This window comes from Rhinolophus sinicus, chromosome 15, assembly GCF_057876585.1.
Source record: "Rhinolophus sinicus isolate RSI-liver-muscle chromosome 15, RSI-T2T, whole genome shotgun sequence".
Classification (NCBI taxonomy): Eukaryota; Metazoa; Chordata; class Mammalia; order Chiroptera; family Rhinolophidae; genus Rhinolophus; species Rhinolophus sinicus.
The window spans coordinates 93,474,975-93,483,750 of NC_142515.1; the positions used below are offsets into that span (position 1 = coordinate 93,474,975).

At 41.1% G+C, this 8,776-nt stretch overlaps 1 pseudogene; it reads right to left on the bottom strand.

Annotated features, from left to right (window-relative positions):
* Window positions 1–7,644: 7,644 nt before the first annotated feature.
* Window positions 7,645–8,242, bottom strand: LOC109435992 (charged multivesicular body protein 1b-like; annotated as a pseudogene).
* Between the last annotated feature and the right edge of the window lie 534 nt (window positions 8,243–8,776).

The window sequence follows — 8,776 nt, forward strand, 5'->3', positions numbered from 1 at the left end:
AATAAAAAAACAACCAACCCAATTTAAAAAATGGGCCAAAGACTTTAACAGATACTTCACCACAGAAAATACACTGATGGCAGAAAAGCACATGAAAAGATGCTTCACATCGTATGTCATTAGAGAAGTGCAAATTAAAACAATGAGATACCACTACACACCTATTAGAATAACCAAAATCCAGGACACAAATGCCGGTGAGGATTTCACTCATTGCTGGTGGGATTGCAAAATAGTACAGCCACTTTGGAAGACAGTTTGACAGTTTCTTACAAAACTAAACATACTCTTACCATAAGATCCAGCAACACACTTCTTGGTATTTACCCAAAGAAGTTGAGACTTATGTTCACACAAAAATCTGCATATGGATGTTTATAGCAGCTTTATCCATAACTGCCAAAACTTGGAAGCAACCAAGATGTCCTTCAGTAGGTGGATGGATAACCTGTGGTCCATCTAGACAATAGAACGTTATTCAGGGCTAATAAACGGCCTATCGAACCATGAAAAGACATAGAAGAATCTTCAATGCATATTACTAAATAAAGAGAATCCAATCTGAAAATGTTACGTATTGTGTGATTCTAACTATATGATATTCTGGATGGTGGGGATATTGACAATGAGGGACGCTATGTGTGTTGGGGGTGGGTATATGGGAAATCTCCATCTTCCTCTCAATGTTAGTGTGAACCTTCAACTGCTCTATACAATAGTCTTCAACTAATTAATTAAAACAAAAATTAATAACTCCTGTAATATAGGTTTTTTAGATGCAGAAAATCATTACTTGAGTTCCAAAACTAGAAAAATGTCAATTACCTTGGTCTAGGCAGCGCTGCCTAGAAGGTAGAAAAAAATGTCTTTTTTTTTTCTAATTATCTTAGCCCAGAGTCCTAAACATGCCACATAAAGCCATTTTTTAGCTAGATTATTTCAACATCAATTATTATTTTAGGTGGTGATAACACTAATAACAAAACAAAATGAAACATGTTAACAATGGGTAGGAGGATGGGAAACAAGAAAAGTATTTCCTGGCCCCAGGAAGGAGTTGCAGCCAAAGAGGAAAAGCTAAGGAAAGAACTGGCATGTTGAGTTTCATCTCCAGCCTGCAGAATTATCTGGAAAGCATGCAGTCCATGTGAATTCCTGAGTGTGATCCCAAACCAAGAAACTTATTCACCTGGAGGTCTTTTTGTAGGATGACTTACTCATGCTTGGTTGGGTTCTTAATTTGGCTTCATCTTTCAGTTGGCAGTATTAAGCAATTTTTCACAAAAAGAATGCTTGGGTGCTATGAAATAATTTTCTTTATCCTACCGTTTAAAACTTTTTCCAGGAAGTGAGAAGCTGTGTTCATAGACTCATTTTGAATCATCATACTTTATTTCTATTTACATACTTAATGCTTTCTTCAAAAAGCTTCCTTCAATTTTGTCTTTGATTATGCCTTCTGTTTCAGTTGTTCTGTTTCTTAAGGAGCCCCCATAAGCCTTGGGTTGAGCCTCCAAACTCTATCATCTATGTTTATTATTTTAATCATCCCTCATAGTTGTCTTGTTTATATATTTTTCAGATTTGTTTGTCACATCACTAATTTAGCTTATTCACTATATTAGCTCTATGCTTTGCACCTTCCAATGAAGATTTTAATTTCACTGTTGCTCTGATTACCTTCCCAATCTTAAGCTGTCACTGATGACAACTAAAAAAAAAACCTGACTCTATTCAACTTGCAAAGGAAATCTATTATTTCACATAATAAGGACTTCTCGGACCCTCAGTTAGTTATTAGGACGATGTACGTAGCTACTAACCCCATTTCCATTATTTAGGAAGTCATCATGTACTCTGTCTGAGGGACTTACATGGAATCCTCTTCCACCTCCACTGCCTATTTCTTTGATTTGATTATCAATTGAAATATGCAAAAATATGTAATCTTGGGGACCTGCTACCAGCGCTTCCTGTCTCTGATTTTGCCTGTGGTATTTCCTTGAGAGGCCTTATTGCTCTTTCCAGGATGCACTGGGCAAAATGCAGTTCTCCTCAATGTCACCTCTCTCTCTCTCTGCGCCCTCCATCCCCACTCCCACCTCCATCCTGTCCATCTCTGGTGCTGCGGTAAGTGTATGGATGTGTTACAAATTATACTAATAGATGAGAATTGAGAGGGTGTTGTACGTGCCTTGGTTGTTTCAAGTTTTGAGTTTTTGATCCAGGGTGAGGATAAAGAGGCCTTTGCCCTTATGTCAAGCTGGAAGCAGGCTGAGCATGGATGGTTTATTAATTTACTTTCAGTGTGATGCCCTTGGCCTTGTTCTTAGTAGAAACTCCTTCCAAATCTTGGCATTAGGCTGATTGTCAGTACTAATTTATGATGATTGGCAAGTTTTGGTCTTTTTTTGTATTTACATGGATAGCATATCTTTATCAGAACTACTGCACTATTCAAAAAATACAGTACTTTGTGCAAACATATTCACCCCAAATCCACTACCGAAATCTGAAATCTACGGCAAGAAATTTGCAGGCCTGAACCAGTGAGCACATTAAGCAGCCCTGAGCCCAGGCTGCAGGATACAGAAAGCTCTCATTTTCCCCTGGCCTCTCGTAGAGTTGCAGCCCTTGGTGGTTCCCAGGTTAGATCTCCAGGGCACCCGGGGGCACTAACAACCTTGGTGCAGTGCAGATAGAAACTTGAATGCTTTTGACATATTATTTCATTATTGACTTACGTTGTAGCACATGTCCATTCTATGGCATAGAGAGAAAATATAATTACAACTTATGTGGCTCAGTGATGTTGTGTATGTCCCACAAAGAGACCCACTAAAGAGTGGGCTAACGGGTATGCAACTGAGCCTTCCAAATGCTTTATTTTATTCAGAAATTTTTGGTGGGTTTTATGTAGATGTTTAAGAGTATCTTAGTCTTATTGTTGTTTGCTTGTTGGTTTGTTTTTTTGTGTGTTTTCTTTTTATTTTCAGAAAAAAAGATAGTTGAGGTTTTAGGCGACCACAGAAGCATTATGATTTTTCCCACTGAATAAAATCAGGCTCCCGTTCTCTGAAAAATTGTTATTTAGCACATTTTCAGTAAAGAGTGAGCTTTAGCTATGAAGGGATGACTGCATTTCAGTGGGAAGTTGGGAACTGTGTCAGCATTCTTAGCCAACAGTATTTTCCTGACCCATCTTGACCTGTTCGTCTCTCTTCTCCCTTCCCAGCCATTGTAAGTGGATGTCCCACCCCCCATTTTTACGTCTGTAATATCCCAGAACTCGGGCTATAGGATTGTCAACGTGGACTCTACTGAACTGACCACAGCAGCCAGTTTTACTTCTAATGAAAGAGTCTACAGGCTGAGCTTAAGGAATAAATAATGATGGTCTGCAGATGGCACAATAAAGAGCTGAAACAGAAAAGATTGCATTAGTGCCTAGAAGAAGGAAAAGACAGCCTTTATACTGCCTCTCCCTACCTTCTGCCTTTGCCCCACCCCCCACAAGGTCACACGTGCTCTTCTTGCGGCAAACAGCAGCATAAGGAGTTAAAGAAACTAATCTTCTCTCTTTTCAAACCCTGCAAAACCTGGCAGCTGGTAAAGGTTGCTCTCACAGGCATCGTGTGTCAGTGCTGACTGCAATGATCTCATTATTTCCTCATCAAAATAGCATTTTCTAACATCACCATTGGCAGAAACAGGCTTTAGGGAAAAAAAAAAAAGGAACTTGCACTAACCCAACAACATCTGACTTATTTTTTTAATCAAATATCCAGGCTTAAACAAAAACAGATAACAGATTTTTGCATCCCCTTTCCCCACCCCAACCTGTCTCCTCCAAAAATCCTATCTGCCACCTTATTTTTGAAAAATTAGGGATGAAGTAAAGTGCATGAGTTTATATATAAAATATTTGCAGTTCTTTGTTAGCCCAGGGGTTGGCAAACCACAGACTATTTTTTGTACAACCTGCAAGCTAAAAATAGTTTTTCCCTTTTAAATAGTTGGGGGGGGGGGGGATCCAAAGAAAAAGAATATTTTGGGACATATGCAAATTATACAAAATTCAAATTTTGGTATCCACAAATAACCTTGTATTGGAACTCAACCATGCCCATGCATGTACATATTATCTATGGCTGCTTTTGCAATGCAATGGCAAAACTGGATAGTTGTACCAGACCAAGTGGCTCGCAAAGCCTAAAATATTCACCATTGAATCCTTAGACAAAATGTACTAGCTCCTATGTTAGCTCCTTAAAATAAACAAACAAACAAAAAAATCAAAGTGTTGCTTGCATGATATTATTAGGACCCGTTACATTATTAATGAGCAAAGTAACTGCCTCCCACAGAACAGAATCTTAAATCAAAAATCCAAGGAATCATCACCCTCTCTTGACTCTGCAAAGAAGCTCAGAGGCAGAAGCTGGTGAGTCAAATCCTTAGAGGAGTCAGAAGTCACACACGTGGTGCAGTTGGTGAAAAACCCTGTCCGGTACATTCAGAGACGCCAGAAAAGGTTACTTCTTTGTTTTTTTCTAAGTTACTCCATTTTTCCTTGAAGTACAAGAGGGTGGAGATTGGAGCCAGCTAAATACATCTGTCTTTTCCAGTTTAACACTGTTTCATTTGGGTTACTTTGTCCTCTTTCAGGTAAAATCACCGTTTCAAGATTTCTGCCCCTTCGGACCCCCACCTGCCCTTCCATTATTGTAAGGAAAAGCTTACCTGAGCTTAGCTACAAGAGAGGAATCTCAGATCCAAGTTTGGGCCTTCATGCAAGAGACCAAGTTTCTGACCCCACCTGGTCATAGCCACTCTGCTCTCCCTTCTCCTCTCAACGCTGCCATCTTGGCTCTATCTGGCTCTCCCTGGTATTGCAAATGATCTGAATCTTAACAATGTCCTCCTTCATCCCCTGGCCTGGCTGTCCACCCACAGCTTCTGCTACAGTCCCAGGTGCCCTGAATGGCCCCATAACAGGTCTCCTGGCTCTCAACTCAGCGACCTTCTACAGTTCTCCACTAGAAGCTCACAGACTGTCTGGATCTTTTCTATACCACACAGGAGCCTAAGAACATGTGCAGGCTGTATCTCTCACCTCTCTGTCCAGGCCCTTCCTTAAAGTAGAAACGGGTGTGGATTGGAGAGGAAAGATGTACAAACTTGGGCAGTTTGTACTTTCTAACTCACCACCTGGGTGCCACCATGTTGGATGCAGCAATTCTCTGGGACTTGACATTTCCCCAGTCAGCACCTGGAAAGGTGAGGAATGGAACTACTGCTCTGGAATTCCCTCCAACTATCCAGATGGTGCTAACATGGCCCTCTTTCAGGGGAAGAAGCCCAGGCACAGATACCTGATTATTTTACCTTTACCTCCTACTTTCCTCTTCCTGTCTGGTCAGGACCACCCTTATGAATTAACCTGAGTTCTCTCTACCTAAGGCTTATATGTCTAAGTGCCAGACCTAATTGCCGGTATATAAAGGGAGCTTTTAAAATTCAGAAAATAAACACTTTCTCTCTCCTTAAAGCCTGGCTTTTAAAACCAGTATTTCATTGTGGAATCAACAAAGTCAGCTTTTGAAAACCAAAGGCCATCAATGGCCTTTTGATTCCCGTCACTGCCCACCCCTCCTCTTCCTTGCAGTTTATGGCTTAGCATTCATGAAGGAAGGCTGTGAGGTGCATGATTTACTGGGTTATGACAAACATGTCAGTTTATTATTTCAAAATATTTCTGTTACCCTTACTAAGTGAAAATTCTTTGTAAACATTTCCATTCTTAAAAAAAAAAAAATTATACCTCAGCAGAGCATTTTGAACTCTGTTGTTGTATTAGTTTGCTTGGCCTGCTATAACAAAATACCGCACACCGGGTGGCTTCAACAACAGACATTTGTTCTCTCACAGTTTTGGAGGCTGGAAGTCGAAGACACCAGCAGGGTTGGTTTCTCCTGAGGCCTCTCTCCTTCTATTGCAGGGGGCCACTTTCTCGCCGTGTCCTCATATGGTCTTTCCTCTGTCTATGCTTATGTCTGCGTCTTTCTCTTCTCTTCTCAGGAGGACACCAGTCATACTGGATTAGGGCCCACCTATATAACCTCATTTTATTTTCATCATCTTTTTAAAGGCCTACCTCTAAGCAGTCACTTTGCGGGTCAGGGCTTCTACATCCGAATTTGGGGGGAACACAATTCTGTCCAAAACATTTGTCAAAACCAGTGTCAAATGAAAATTATATATTGTTGCTGTTGGTACAGTCTCTATAAAAGGATTATAGGAATGCACACATCGGCTGACAAATGGGGGTTGATCACACGACTTTTTGCTCGAAGGACAGGTTCTTCATATTGTGTAGGCCCAGGGTTCTCCCTTGTGAGCATTAGTGACACAAGTCATTTTAGAGCCGTGGTTCTCCTTCCTGGCTGCACATCAGAATCATCTTGAGAGCTTTGAAAACAATTCTTTGTAGCAGGTGAGAAATCCATTACCTTGACAACTGCCACCAGAGTTCCTGTGAGAGAAGGGATCTATCTATTTAGGAAAATATCTGGAGACACAGAGGGTGAGAAGGGGTCAGCCTCTGAGGGTCAAGGTTAGAAGACTGGGAGCAAAGAAAGAGCTAACTGTTGCGCATAAGACATAAGCTGGAATTGGGGGAGGAAAGGGGAGGAAACAAAAGAGAAAGGAGGAGGATGGAGGAAAAAGAGAAAGGTCAAATGACAGGAGAGGAGGGTGGAGCCTGAGGAAAATCCCAGTGGCAAGTGGATGTACAGTTGACCTGTGAACAACGTGGGTTTCAATTGCACGGGTCCACTTATATACAGATTTTTTCAATAAATATTGTAAATGTATTTTATTTTCTTTATGATTTTCTCTTTTTTTCAAAGTAATCATTCTCCTCTCTTTAATTTTTATGCACATGTCAATTCTATAGAGGGTGCCAAAAAATGTGTACACGTTTTAAGAAAGGAAAAAACTGTACTAAAATTGTAATAATATATACCGATAACAAAAGATGAATACAAGTCACATTTGACTTTTGCAATTACAACAGGTTCTCAAAATGGTTACCATCAGCATAATTTTAATACAGCTTTTTCTTTTCTTAAAATGTACATACAATTTTTTGGCACCCTCTGTATATATCATCAACTATACTAAGTTAAAAAAACACCTTCAGGGGTGTCTGGTTAGTTCAGTTGGGTAGAGTGTGGTGCTAATAACACCAAGTTGCTGGTTTGCCACTGTGAGCTGTGCCCTCCTTAAAAACAACAACAAAAAAACCTTCAGTTTTGATAATTTGGGCAGAAAACTAGAGTTTCGATGAAATTTTTGAGAAAGTCTCACATACACCAAATTGGCTAGTCCTGTTAAAAGGCAGCTGTTAAAATACACACCATCACAAGCTATACAGAACTTTAAAATCCAGTTAAGGGTGAAGAAAGCCTGGAATTTCTTAATGTATCTGAGAGCACTATAAACCCAAAGGTAGAAGCATCTTAAATAAAGAGCATTTCAGCATTCTGGCATATTCAAATTTCTAGTATCTAGTATCTTTCTAATACACAGAGAGCATTTCAGAAGGTGACTACAGCCTGGAAACCTGAGTGGGTTCTGCGGTCACACTTGATCTCGCAGGAGGGCCAGTCTCTGGGACAGTTCATCCTGCTCGGCTGAAGCCACACTCGTGCCCATGGAGTTGGTCTGCCCCTGCGGCAGCTGCATGTTGAGGTCTAGGCCGGCCTCGTCTGCCATTTCCTGGAGCAGCATTTCTACCTGGTTCTGGGGAGTGGTCATCATCATGGTATTGCTCATCATGTCTTCCATTTGCTGCTGTTGGACGTCCAGTGTCTCAAACTGGTGCTCGACTTTGTCCATCAAGGCAGAAATCTTTTCCAGATCCATGGCTTTCAATGTCGTTTCCATCGACGTAACCATCCCGGCCACTGACTTGGTCACCTTGCTCATCGTCACTGTCATCTGGACACTGGCAGCTACCACATCAACCCGTTCACTCATACTCAAGAAATTCACAGCCTGGTTCTGGCGAATGGCATGTTCGACGTGTATCCTTGCAACGTCCCTGTTACCCTTCTGAATGGCCTTTTTAATGTTGGCCTTTTTGATCTTTTCCTCCTTGTCTCATTTTTTTGGCACTCTTGCTCAGTTCTTTGGCCTCGAACTTTAGGTTGAAGAGGTGTTTCTCCATGTTGGACATAGTCAGATGCCTCCTTGGAGTCTGCGGCCAGGGCCCAGATGACCACCGAAGAGAGGCAGGAAGCAGGCCTGCACAGGTTGCCGCTCCTTTGTTTTGGTTCCACTTCCTGTTTCCCTTGTGATTTTCTTAATAACATTTTCTTTTCTGTAGCTTACTTTATTGTAAGAATACAGTATTTAATACATACACATACAAAATATGAGTTAATTGATTGTTTACGTTATCAGTAAGGCCTCAGGTCAACAGTAGGCTATTTGCGTTTTCAGGGAGTTAAACATTATATGTGGATTTTCGACTATGTGGTGGGGTGTTGGTACCCCAACTCCTGTGTTGTTCAAGGGTCAACTGTATTGGTTTGCTAGGCATGCTGTAACAAAGTGCCACCAACGGGGGGGGGGGGGCTTACACAAAAGAAATGTATTTTCTCACAGTTCTAGAGGCTAGAAGTCCAAGATCAAGGTGTTGGTTCCTTCTGAGAGCTGTGAAGGAAGAATCTGTTCCAGGCTGCTGTCTTGGCTTGCAGAGGGCCATCAT